The sequence below is a fragment of the Mesoplodon densirostris genome, chromosome 10 (assembly GCF_025265405.1).
Source record: "Mesoplodon densirostris isolate mMesDen1 chromosome 10, mMesDen1 primary haplotype, whole genome shotgun sequence".
Taxonomy (NCBI): domain Eukaryota; kingdom Metazoa; phylum Chordata; class Mammalia; order Artiodactyla; family Ziphiidae; genus Mesoplodon; species Mesoplodon densirostris.
The window spans coordinates 13,915,111-13,929,361 of NC_082670.1; the positions used below are offsets into that span (position 1 = coordinate 13,915,111).

Here is a 14,251-nt window from a genome sequence, read left to right on the forward strand (position 1 = left end):
GCCATATTTGTGTTGGTCTACTTCTAGATTTATTTTCTATGTGATTCTTATGCAAGAATCACACTACCCTTAATAATTGTAAGTCATAGAAATCCAGTAATGTGATTTCTCTATTCTTTCATGAAATTGTTTTGGTTATTTTAATTCCTTTGATGTCTGTGCAAATTTTAGAATCAGTTTGTCTATTTCTACAAAAAATTCTGCTATTTTCTTATTAAAATTACATTGAATCTGTAGATTAATTTGGGAGGTATTAACATCTTAACTATATTGAGTCTTCTAATATATTAGCAAAGCATGTCCATTTATTTACATCTTTGACTTCTTTAAATGATGTTTTGTGTTTTTAGCATATAGATCCTACGAGTCTTTTGTCATATTTATACTTAAATATTTAACTTTTGGAGCTATTATAAATGGTAATTTTTTTAAAATTACTGTTTCCAATTGTTTATTGCTAGTATCTAGAAATAAGATTGATTTTTGTACGGTGACCTTGTATCTTGCAACCTTGCTAAATTGACCTATTAGTTCTAGAGGCTTGTTTTGTAAACCCCTTGGTATTTTCTATACAGATAATCATACTGTCTCTGAAGGGAGATAGTTTTATTTCTTCCTCTTCCATATGTATGCCCCTTTTTTTTTTTTTTTTTTGCAGTATGCGGGCCTCTCACTGTTGTGGCCTGTCCCGTTGTGGAGCACAGTCTCCGGACGCACAGGCTCAGCGGCCATGGCTCATGGGCCCAGCCGCTCCGTGGCATGTGGGATCCTCCCAGACCGGGGCATGAACCCGTGTCCCCTGCATCGGCAGGCGGACTCTCAACCACTGCGCCACCAGGGAAGCCCGATGTATGCCTCTTTTTTTCTTGCCTAATTGCGGAACTAAGTCTTCCATTGTGATGTGGAATAGAAGCGATAATAATGGATAGCCTTGTCTTGCTCCTGATCTCAAGGGGGAAGCATTCAGTCTTTTCCCATTAACTTTGCTGTTAGCTGCAGGTTGTTGATGTTCATCAGGTTGAGGAAGTTCCTTATTGTTACTGGTTTGCTGAGTGTTTTTATCATGAAGTTGTTTTGGATTTTGTCAAATACTTTTTCTTTGCTTCTTTGGAGAAAATCATGTGGTTTTTGTTTTTTAGTCTGGTAATATGGTGAAGTACACTGATTCTCAAATGGTGAACAAAACTTGCATCCTGAGATAAGATCCATGTAGATGTGATTTTTTGGGTACATATTGTGGGATTTCATTTGCTAATATTTTGTTGAGAATTTTGGCATCTACTTTCATGCAGCATATTGTTTTTTGTTGTACTGTCATTGTCCCATTTTAAGATCAAGGTAATGCTGATCTTCTACATGAGTTGGGAAGTGTTCTCTCCTCCTTTATTTTCTGTTTCAGATCAGCCACACGCATGCACAGCTTGGGACTTCACGGAGAGTTTTATGGGATTCTTTCCTCAAGCTCCTTCTCATCATGATTTTCTCCATTCTCTCCAGCTCCCAGAGCCCCATTTTCCTAGTTCCTGGGTCCAAAATATAGGATTTTATCTTTCACCTTCTGTTTCACACTTCCCATGGTTGGTTCCACTTCCAGAGCGAAGCAGTAAAAGAAAAGAAACCATGGCAGGACTTCCCCTCCACTATCAGGTAAAATAACTCCCTTTACCCCCATTTCTTTCCACAGAGGGAAGGAATTTTTTTCTCTCCAGGAGTTTTAGGTGCCTGTGCACTGCTGCAGCAGTGTTAGCAGCAGTGACTCATTTTCAGGACTAGGTCTTGCCTCATGGAATGGCCAGGAGACAAGAAAACAGGTAGTTTCTCCCACTCTCCATCCTCCTTCCCATCCCCCCCGTCTTCCTCCTCTGCTTAGAAAGAAGGATTTTCTCCTGGAGCTTGTTCTGACCATTGCCTATAGCACAGTTCCCGAGTTCAGGCTACAGTGGGACTAATCCAGGAGATATAGGAAGAGAAAAAAAGAGGAAAGTTGTTACCCTATGCACCATTCTTCAACTTTTTAATTCCTTCTCCAATCTACCTGCTATCATTTATTTTCAGGGTCCTCCAATAGTAGCTTTGTATATTCTGTCCAGGGTTTTTAGTGCTAAGTTGTAGGAGAGATAGTGTATAGCGTGCTTACTCCATCAACTGAGACTGGAAGCCTGGTCTTTCCCAATTAAAGACAATTTAATATCTATATTAGGCCTCTTTTAATGTTCCCGTCCATCCTTTTCTTTTCCTTATGATTCATTTGTTAAAGGACTTGGACCATTTGAGCTGTAATACATTTCCCATACTCTAGATTTTGTGGATTAAGACTCAGGTTTGATCACTTTAGCAAAACTATAGGTGATAGGGTATTCTTTCAATGGGAGGCAAATAATGTCTTGCCTATTTTTCTATAATCTTTACAGCCATTATATTCAACCTCTAGATCCATTAATTCATTAGTGGGTGCAATGAATGGTAAAAATGACATTATTAACTTCCATAATTTCTTTTTTATTGATTTATTGGAATACGTATAAAGAGAGACACATCCCTCTATCTGTTATTTGGTTACTCAAGGGTATAGTTATAATAGGGAGGTCAGGATAATGTTTCTCTTTCCTTGCAATTATTATCTTTACTGAAGCTCAGATTCTTCCATCTTTGATGAGTGTGATCCTCCTCAAGTTGGTTACTGAATTTTTTCTTGATATGACTCTAGTCATCTTTGATAACTTCCTTGCTACCTGATATAGCAAGATATTCCAGGGACTTTTTGTGTATTTCCTACTCCAAATCTAGAATCAGCCATTTCCCCAAGAATCATTGATATCATTCAGTGGGAGGTCAAGTTGTGTTTCAATACCATCATCTAAATGCTAGGGGTGATTATTGCTACTGCGTAGGTCATTGTTTTTAAGGAAGTTTTAGTGTATAGACCTAGAAAAAATATATATGAGATAAAATATCTAATGAGCTCAACTGATATTTTCTATTTAAATTCAAGATTACAGATTTTTTACTTGAACTTTTCTGTATTACATTCGTATCTCCTTTCTTCCACACTAAGAATCCTAGTTCCAAAGGATACTGAGGACAATAGACTTAAAATACACCATAATTATTTGTTTAAACCACAAAGCATATACAACAGTCTCATAAAAGCAAGCTAATTCTACCACCACCCATGTAATTACTGAAAATATTTTTTAAAGTTTTCACACTCTCCCCATTTTTCACAATTTTCCAGTATCTACACTGAGCATATATCTATTACATACTATATCCTTTTCCTTTTGAGCCTCTTTTAGTCTTAGTTCTAAAAGTAACAGTACACTTAATGTTTGCCAATATTAACAAATGTCAGTATCTCTCTAGTTATTTTGGTTGTCTGAAGATCATTCTTTAGTAGATGCTTCAGGAGGAAGTCATATGAATAATATTCCCTGCATTGATGCATGTTTACTAGTTTGTCCTAGTTATGTTTGAAAGTCAGTTTTGCTGGATATAAAATCCTTAGCTCACATTTTTCTTTCTTTAATATTATATATATATAATTTATTTTCTGTTGTTATTAGAAAGTCTGACAATAATCCAATTTTTTTTTCCTGTATAAATTGAGTGTTCTTTTTAGCTAGATGCCCAATGGATTTTTTTCCCTTTTCTTTAAGGTCCAGTAATTTTATTGGAGTAAGCCTGGGTGTTAGTCATTCTAGGTTGATGTTCTCAGGTGTATGGGGTGGCTTTTCCATATATAGTTTCAAAACATTACTATTTCAAAAAAAGTTATCCTGAATTATAGGATTTGAGAGGATTAATGAAATAATGTAAAGTGCTTAACACATTGCCTTACATATATGAGAACTCAATTAATATTAGCTATAATGTTAGTAACAAAATTCAGAATCCCCCCCCCCCAAAATAAGACGAAGGAACATTTTTAGCTTCAGATTTCTAAGAATCTGAACACAATGTTTGATAGAGAGAAGAATGATATTGCTGAGGTGGTTATATTCACCAGAGGCTCTCATAAGCTAATGTCCCCACGCAGACTCTGTGTAGCAAGCAGGACTGTGTAAAGATGTGATGTGATTTTTTAGCTTGGGAGCCAGAATTCGCTTTTAAATTAGCCATAGTCCTTAGAAACCTGGAGCAAAGTAGATCTTCACGAGTACAATGTATTGCCTCCTTACCCCCTGATGGACTGGTCCTATTTTTATATAGCTGGAAGTTGGGATTGATTATGTCTATATGAAGTGCTGAGCATTTAGTCTGCCCCATTAAATCTATCTCACCAGACTGATCCAAGGTCTGAAATCTCCCCCATGATCTTGCCAAAGATAGCTCAGGTAGCAAACAAAGCTGGAGTTTGAATCTTTCTCATTCTGATGACAAAATCCTCAGCATTCTGCTCTACTTGCTTTCACATAGTTTAAGGCACAAATCAGAACTGTAGTATCATGATGGGGCATATTCTCCCAGCCTATCTTGGAGAAAAAACATACATTTGTTTCAAGCATTTTGCCTGCAGGTCCCCATTGCCAATCTTAATAGTCCATCCTAGTGACGCTTGACTTCACAACCACATGTGCTCTATTAACTTGAGCTATATTAAACCTGTAGGAATCAATCCCACAGATGCCAGCAAGCTTTGGCCTGTGTTACCTCTTTTGCCCTTAGTCCTATCCTGCTTCTTTGTTCCAACACAAAGAGCCCTCTTGAATGTTTTCCCTGCCAGGCTGGCTGGGCTGCAAAGTTGTTACCCACATTCCATAGTCAGGCTGCATTGTGTGGCGCTACGCTCCACTGTTTACTTAGAACAAGGGTGGGGACATTTTTCTGTAGAAGGTCACTGACCATGAGAGAAAGTTTTTCAGTGGCTATATAAGTAAAAATCAGGTAAATAACAAATATAAGGCTCAGCCACTTTGTGTATTTAAGATTGTTAACAAGAAAACAAATTAGAAGAAACCACAGGCTCCAGACGCGCAGGCTCAGAGGCCATGGCTCACGGGCCCAGCTGCTCCGCGGCATGTGGGATCTTCCCGGACAGGGGCACGAACTCGTGTCCCCTGCATTGGCAGGCGGACTCTCAACCACTGCGCCACCAGGGAAGCCCCAAACAGGAGTTGTTTTTTTTTTTTTTCTTGGCTCTTTTTAAAGGAGAGAATGGAAGACAAGTAGAAGGAAGAAAAAAATAGTGTTGAAAATTTTAAAAATAAGTACTGATAGATGGAGTAAAACCCAAAGATTTAAGGAGAGCAATTGAATACATGCATACACATATATAGGTTTTATACATACACACACATATATATGCACACATATTTAATTGAATACTGTGATGGTTGATTTTTTCTCTATTTATGTGTTGTTTATAAGAAACATTCAAAACATAAGGATCCAGAAAGGTTGAAATTAAAGGACAGAAAAAGTTACTCTGTAGAAATATCAACTGTATGTTTTCTACAGTGTATAACAAATAACCACAAACCATACTGTTTAAAGAATTTCAAGGTTTTCTTTGGGTCAGGAGTCCAGGCACAGCTTAGCTGGGTCCACTGCAAGGCTGCAATCAAGCTGTTAGCCAGGGCTGAGTTCTCATCTGGAGACTTGAGCTGGGGAGGACCTACTTCCAAGCTCCCTCAAGTTGTTAGAAGAATTTATTTTCTTGCAACTGTAGGATTCATGGCAGCCTGTTTCTTCAAAGCTAACAAGAAAGAGACAGAGAGAGAGAGGAATGGAGAGACTAGAACAACATCCAAAGGCCTGTGCTAAACATGGACCTCCTGAGAAGGAGGAAGATAAAATCTTGTAAAATTTACCATGACCACAGGAGTGACATCACATGTGCTGGTTAATTTTATGTGTTGACTTGGCTAAGGAATGCCCGAACAGCTGGTAAAACATTATTTCTGGGGGTGTCTCCAGAAGAGATTAGCATTTGAATCAGTAGACTGAAAAAAGAAGGTCAACCCTACTAATGCAGATGGGAATCGTCCAATCCATTGAGGCCTGAAAAGAACAAAAAACATGGGGAAAGGATGAATTCATTCTCTCTACTTGAGCCGAAACATCCATCTTCTCCTACCCTCAGACACTGGTGCTCTTGCTTCCCAGGTGTTTGGACTTATACCGGGACTTGTACCATAGTCCCCCCAATTCCCAGGCCTTCAGACTCAGACTGAATTACAGCACTGGCTTTCCTGGTCCTCTAGCCTGCAGACAGCAGATCGTGGGACTTCTTGGCCTCCTTAACCATGTGAGCCAATTTCTACAATAAATCTCCCCATATACATATATATCTTATTGCCTCTGTTTCTCTGGAGGACTCAAACACAAATATTCAATTATATATATTCAATACATATATTCAAATATATATTCAATTGACTACGTATTCATATTTGCATGGCTATAATCTCCCAGATGTCTTGCCTTCTCATATTGTGATCCTATCACATTTGAATGGAAAACAAATCAAGAGAAACTAAAATCGTCCAGGTCCCCATGAAAGAAGTTGCCAGTGGTCACTTTTGTATGATATAATTGTGTTTGGGTAACCATGGGATAAGGGAAAATACAGGCTCTTGTTATTTGTCTTGTGCTGAGGATTAAATTGAAGTTGAAGAATCAATTTAGCTCCAAGTCCAAAGTTTCCCTAATCTGGTCCAAAATCATTTCCTCTCTTAATTCCATGTGTATACAGCTGGCCTCAGCATAACCTGAGCAACTATTATCTTGTGCTATTTCGTTCCTTCACTTGTTTGTCTTCTGAATCATCATCACAGCTCTTCCACAGTCCCTGTTCAAAGTAAACATCAGTTACTGAAAGAAATTAATATGCCACAGAAGCTTCCTTAGACAACAAAGAACATATTATGGTCACGTTTCAGTACCAGGAGGCTGCTAATTCAGACACAGGATGTTTAAACAGCCATTAAAGATGGACCTTGAAGCACTTTTCTTTGAGAAGAAACCATAACACAAAAATATAGGTTTTAAAGTGAATTCATGTAAGACTCAATATATACCATTATTTTCTCATGAATGAACTCTTTCATTTTACATTCATTTCTGAACCATTCACGTCACCTTGACTTGCAATAATTTCATGAGTTTCTAGCAGATATACCACTTATTATGGCACTTATATTTGCTGTGAGGGTAAGGGTAGTTAACTGTATTAAAACTATGATGATATTTTACACATATCAAGCAGCTTTAGAACGAGAAGAAAAGCACTCCAGTCACCTGGACTGCAGCCCTGTTCCCTGCATCTGAAGCAGAATATCATCTGGTCATTTGTCTTTGTGTGGTGGGTTTTTCTGAGGTTTAAATTCATATAGTATTTGTGTGGCTATAATCTCTCAGATGTCTTGCCCTCTCATATTGTGATCCTATCACATTTAAATGGAAAACAAAACAAGGGAATCTAAAATTATCCAGGTCCCCATTACTAGGACATCTATTAGTGCCTCATCTGGATGTTATATGGAGTGATGCAAGTATCCTCTGTGTTTAGGAGGTCCATGTTTAGCACAGGCCATTTGGATGTTGACTAACAAGAAAATGGCCTTTATGCCACAGGAAAAAACTTAAAATAGTTTATTTAACTGGTGCATAGGAATTTTCCACCTAAACCACATTCCCATGGAGAAAGTCTCCCTGGTTACAGTTTTTATTGGTTGGTTTGTTTATATCTGCCCTGTCCCCAAAAGAATTTTAGACAGCTAGCCCCTGCTGTCAGTCTGATATGGTGTCCCATGTATTATTAATAAAAATCCTCCTAGTGCTCACTCTGATGACTTGAGGATGGGGATAAAGCAAACATTTTGGAGTTTTCTTAGTGCACCATTCAGATATTGCTAAAACCTCATTCTGGCCCTTGCTGTCACTTTTTTTTTTTTTTTTTTTTTTGTGGTACGCGGGCCTCTCACTGTTGTGGCCTCTCCCGTTGCGGAGCACAGGCTCCAGACGCGCAGGCTCAGCGACCATGGCTCACGGGCCCAGCCGCTCCGCGGCATGTGGGATCTTCCCGGACCGGGGCACGAACCCATGTTCCCTGCATTGGCAGGCGGACTCTCAACCACTGCGCCACCAGGGAAGTCCTGCTGTCACTTTTAATACTTTAACCTATGACGTGGATTTTTAAATATAGATGCTATTGTTTTCATTTAAATGGCTAGGAATTTTTTTTATGTTCACAAGTAATACAAAGCAAAATGATAACCCCTGATCTTAATCTGAAAATGGGAAAGTATTGATGGAGGCATTCTAGGTAATTCTGTCTTCTGGGAAGATTCACCCTCAGGGAGACTAAGGAAGCTGAGAAATAAGGAAGACTTATTTACCCAATTAATCAAGACCAGGAAGTGATGACTTAAGTTGTATATACTTTTGTGGTGATAGTAGCAGTTTCCACTGATCAAATACATATTCCATACCAGGCTCTGTAATAGGCAGGGGCTTTACAAACATTTGTCCTTTACCATGATCCTACTGTTATCACCAACCTACAGAAGAGGAAATGGAGGTGAGGGAAGGTGTGGATGCTGCTCAAAGTGATTCAGCAATGTCAGGCTTCAAACGCAGGTCAGTCTGGCTCCAGGCCTCACCTTTCAGCACGGTGATTCTGCCTCCCATGTGATGCTATGATAACACACACGTGACATCATGAAGTCCTTGTCTGCTCTTGAGATGGCTGAAAGAAGCTTGGTAGATTTCATGTGCACCCACATCATAGCTAATTTTGGCCTTTCTTGGGGACAAGTCTGGAGTAACTGTAACCCTCTGCACAGCCCTGGTTCTAATTTGGATTATCAAATATTTTGAGCCTCTTAGATAAAGAGACTAGATCACAGACGTTGTCATGCAGGATATAGTTGGCAAACATGTCCCTTGCAGTCATCATTCATTAGCAGAATTAGCAAGATTAGGATGGAAGAGACCGACACTTGGAGGATTTGGTAGAGAAGAGATTTCAGGAACAACAGGAATGCGTGCTGTCTGCCACAGTCCACCCTTTTGGCTCACCGATATTTTTATATACTCACGGTGCGTATTTGTCCCATCTCCATAAAGATGATCCCAAAGTCTGTCAAGTGATGGCAACAAGCTCAAAGCTCAGTTTCTGAAGCAAATTGAAACCTTAGTTCTGCCTGTCCTGATGCAACAAAGGGAGATGTGTCAGGGAAGCCATGAAATTCCCTTAGAAAGTAAAACTGCAGGAAGAAAGAAGAGAGAAGTGTTGTAGTAAACTCATACAATTTTAGCAGAGCAAAGAGAGAAAAGAGAGGGGAGAGAGAGTGGAAGGAAGGTGACACCTGGAGCAGAATATGCTGAAGAGGGGTCTTCAGGTACCATAGACCCTCATCAGGAGGAACTCTACATCCGCAGACAAAATTGGAAAATCAGGGACATTGTTGTTCCAGAAAATGTGTTTTGATATATTAACCCAGAAATAGTAAGTCTTTATTCTATACTTAAGTTCTTAGACTCCTTCCTATGCAAATGAGAATCTCCTTAAGATTAAAGGATAAATCAGCATGGAAGAATATTGTAGCAACTGCTGGTTCCATCCAAACTTCTCCGTTATTGGCAGGACCCTTACTTTTGTGTCTGGGTATCCTTCCCTCCTCTTTGTGACGCACGAATAAATATTTATGAGCCTCAGACAATCATGGTGGTCCATTCCCCCTTGCCAATGATTATTTAAGGTGTGCATGTCACTCAGTTCTGGCTAAATGAGACATGGGAGAAATCTGCCGGGAGGGGCCTATGGAAAAAAATGTTTCCTTTAAATAGAAGAAATGGTCCCTCTTCCACTCCATTTTGTAGTAGTATCTGGATGTCATACTTCGAACAGAAGCAACAATCTTCTGACCCAGAAGAGGCTAGCCAAAGCCAAGGTTGACCCTCTGAGGAAGACAGGGCAGAAAGAATGACACAATCTAACCACTGAGTTAACTGGATCTTAGATCTTCCCTATCCAAGAACTTCTTGCTATGTGAAGTACTGTATCTCATTAATGTTTAAACCATTTGAGTTGGCATTCGGTTGGTAGCAGGATTTGTTTTAGGCAGTTGTGGTAAGACACACAGACATGGAAATGGTCACCAGAGAGGAGGAAGTTTTTATTATACTCACAGTCTCCTAGAAACAGGAGGCACAGCGTGCCAGGAAGAGCCACACAGGAAGCACTGAGGTAAGATGAGTGGGCAGAGAGAAAGAGAGAGAGGGGAACAGTTGGCAGGAGCCTTTATTGTGGTTTCTGAGGGAAATAATGGGCTTGGTTTAGGACTGGCTAGATTGAATAATTTCTGTGGGCTCTGGGTCATAGGGGCCGTCCCTACTCATCAGGTATCTGGCCCTGGGGTGATTAGGACAGGGTGAGAGTGGCCCAGAGTACAGTCCCCAGCCTTAGGAAGTTTCCAGTATCCTTGATGAAACATAACTAATATGCATGAAACAGAGAACAACAAAATAGTGTCTAATTGAGCAAGGAGCAAATTATAGGCTTTAGAAAAAGGAAAACTTAATGTGGACTACCATTATTCATGAAGCTGTGACAGGAAACCTTGCACCTAAAAGAGTTTTAAATAAGTTTACGCCGAAGTATATCCATCAGTTCCTATTTTATCTTTTAGTGCCTTAGTTTTCACATTTGAAAAACTGGAGGTAACACCTATCCTTTCTCACGGAGGGAAGGGATGATTACCAAGGGAGATCCTTGGGATAAAGGTGCCAGGATGCAGAGATACCTGAAGGAAGAACATTATCTTGTTAACCAAGTAGAAAAGGCAAGAAAATAAGAGATAGGCATAAAAACCTGAACAAACTGCATCCATTAACATAACCTGGACTTGCCCAAAGGCACAATATTGAATGCTTCTGGTATGGTGTTTCTCTAGCATCGTGTTGGCCAGAACTTATCATGTAGATCCCTTTTACCACATTTCTAATTATTTGGCAAACTTTGGAATTTTCATCGAGAGCAAGCAGTTATCTAGTGCCAGGGACTATTTCAAGAGCCTTTGGGACATATCAATACACTTAGTCCTCTTGAAACAATTCTGTGTGGGAAGCATTATTATTATCACCCTGTTTTACTGATAAGGAAACTTAAGCACAGAGAAATAGCTTGCCCAAAGTGTCACAGCTTGCAAACGGAAGCAGTGGTTTTGAATCAAGATAGTCTAACTGGAGCTCATGCACTTAACCTCCAAGCGGTAAAAAATCTCCCAGCACAATATTTTAACTGGCTTTGTAACTGGTTGGTACTGCCAAGCAAAGGAAGAGCCAGCATAAAGCTCCTATTATTATTAATATTAATTCATATTGTACAGGAGGTGTCCACAGATTGCAATTTCACTGGCAGACCAGGGAGGGTAATGGGGCCACCTTTACCATCTAGACACCCTATTAATGATTCTGCATACCACCTAGTGTGGAGGCCATGGTGGAGAGGGGTGGGCAACAGAGAAACAAAAGATGATGGCAGGAGGAGGGATGTGGAAGTGGGACAGCTGGAATGGATGCAAAGTGGGGAAAGGGTTGGAAAGCAGGGCAGCATCTTAGGCAGCCAGGGCTCATTCTGTTATTGAAATAAACTTTCCTGGCAACAAATTATCTGAGTATCTCAGGTCTTTTGTCTATGTTGAAATGTTAATGCAATGAACCACATGAGTGTGATTTCAAAATTGGTGGGCCAGCAGCTCAAACTGGGAAGTCTTTTGCTTAATTTAAACCTCTAAGACAATGAGATTTGACCAGGGTGAGTTTGTGATCGTTCGCATGCTTACAAAGTCACAGTCTGGGTATTTTTCTTCTGGACCCAGTTTATCCAGTTGGCAGGTACTACTATTGTAAACACTGGGGTAGACACTCTGGTAGATGCTGGGGAAATAGATGGAGATGTTCAGCCCCTGCTCTCAAGGATCTCACAGTCTAGTGAACAGTCATACCGATCGTTGATCGACGACAATGCAGCACGTGTGACAAGAGATGACACAAGCTGCCAAAGAGGCACAGAGGGGGAAAAGCCTGACTATGCAAGAAAGTTTCAGGGAAGAAATGTCATGGCTGACTATCGCAAGAAGATCTGGAGTCTTCCAAATGGAAGGGAAGGATGAGGAAGGACATTCCTGGCAGAAGGGATAGGTGGGCAAAGGATGCAAGTATGAGAGAGCATGATGAATTCCTGCCCTTAGAAGATGGTATTTTTTTCCAACTTAGCACACATTTATTATCTCACAGTTAGGACTCCACGGTCAGGAGTCTGAGCATGGTGTAACTGGGTTATCTGTTTCAGAGTCTCTCACTGGGCTGCCTTCAAGGTGTGGGCCAGTGGTGGGGTCTGATTTTAAGGCTTGACTTGGGAAGGATCCACTTCCAAGCTCATGGGGTTTTGGGCAGGATTCAGTTCCGTGCAGGCTGTTGGTCTGGCAGCCTCAGTTCCTTGCTGACTGTTGGCCAAAGGCTGTCTTGAGTTCCTGAGGCCATGAGAGCTTCCCCAACCCAGCAGCTTGCTTCATCAAAGACAGCAGTGGAGAGTCTGCCAGCAACTTGGAACTTAGCATCTTATGTCGTTCAGTCCAGAAGGGTCACCCATCATCTTGCTGGATGTCATTGATTAGAGGCCGGTTACTAGACCAGCTCACACCCGAGGAGAGAAGATTACACAAAAGCAAGTGTACTGGAAGGTGGGGATTTGAGGCAGGAGCAGCTTAAGAGTCTCCCTGCCACAGAGAGGCCATTCCATGTCTAGAAGGAGACTGGTAAATTTCTATCCATATGCCCTGCATTGTAAAATACCCTCCCTACTGCACATTGTTAGAGCTTGGAGTTGAGGCCACTGGCCGATGAACTCACAAGTGTAGGTAGTGTGCTACATGAGGGGCAAGTTTTTCGCTAATGTCACAAGGGTCTCTGGCCCAATGAGTGGAGTTTGATAGTAATACTTGCTACAAATGTAAAATAAATAAATAAATAAATAAATAAATAAATAAAATAAAATACCCTCCCAATTGAAAAACATGATAGAAAATTCTTGCTGGATCTATAACAATCTCCTAATTTGCTTTTTTTCCCCTCTATCTTCTCAGTCACTGTAGGGAATTTGTGCACCTCTCTTGTACCCCTGAAACCGAGCCCCTTCCTGGGATGACAATGTCACTGGCTCCCAGTCTCCTATCTCCTAAATTTCTCCCTAATCTGATTACTACTATATTATTGGACTCCATTATCATATTACCCTTTTTAGCATATAGATAGAATTTTGGGTCTTCCTAAATGCTTAAAATAATTTTTACCCTTTTAAACACTCTTTAAATGCTTTTTCAATGAATGTTACTCATTACCGGTGAGATTTAGTCACCTCTGGCTCTTTTCAAAGGGCATAGCATTAAGGAGATAACAGGGTTTGACAAGTTATTAAGAAGGGTTAAGTCCACAGATTTCATCATCATTCCTGGCACAGAGTTGGAGGTAATATTTCCTTTTTATTTTGTTATAGGGGCTTTAGCACGTAATCCCCCACCTGCCACCATCACCCAAGGACCTTACTATGTGAGAGTTTCAGTGACAGTACATGGCTTGTGAGTTGCCTGAAAGAGATCAGAGAGTATCTTAGAAACAAAGTAGAATTTGTCTCTCTGATCACTATAACCAGAAATGGAAAAGAACACCGAACCAAAAATAGTAGCACCATTTACTCTGACAGAATAGGAAACTAGCAGCTTCTGCTTGTGAGTTTTAGCCTTTCAAGCAAGCAACACCTCTGTGACTCCTTCTACTCATCTGTCAAACAGCAAGGATGATATAAATGCAAATGTATTTCCCTAAACAGCGTCCAGAATTAGTACAATGTTGAGCCCAGTTTGCACAGCTCTGAATTTTACCAAAAGAAAGGCCCCAAATAACTGAATAGTCCACCAGCCAAATGGCAGGCCAGGGTTGCCACGGGTTTTAATAAAATTCTATTTATAGCCAGCATCTGGAGCCACATTCACAATTGTCTCTTAAATAAAAGAAATACAGGATTGTTGTATGCATCATTTAGAGCACAGTTTAACAGAACATTCTAACACAGAAATGAACAATCTTGAAGAACAATCTTTAGATGTATGTGGGAAGGTAGAAAAATCACATGCTTTGGAGTCCAAAAATATGGTTCCTAATCTCCACTTGACTTCTATGGGACTCCCACACCCACGACAGCCTAAGTCATTAGTTCTCAAATTTTTCACACGGGAACCCTTATCTG

At 40.3% G+C, this 14,251-nt stretch overlaps 1 non-coding gene across 1 annotated transcript; it reads left to right on the plus strand.

Moving 5' to 3' along the window:
• The first annotated feature begins 12,808 nt into the window (after window positions 1-12,808).
• Window positions 12,809-12,958, plus strand: LOC132498053 (small nucleolar RNA SNORA62/SNORA6 family). The gene has a single exon (XR_009533676.1). It is a non-coding gene; the product is annotated as a small nucleolar RNA SNORA62/SNORA6 family (small nucleolar RNA).
• The last annotated feature ends 1,293 nt before the right edge of the window (window positions 12,959-14,251 follow it).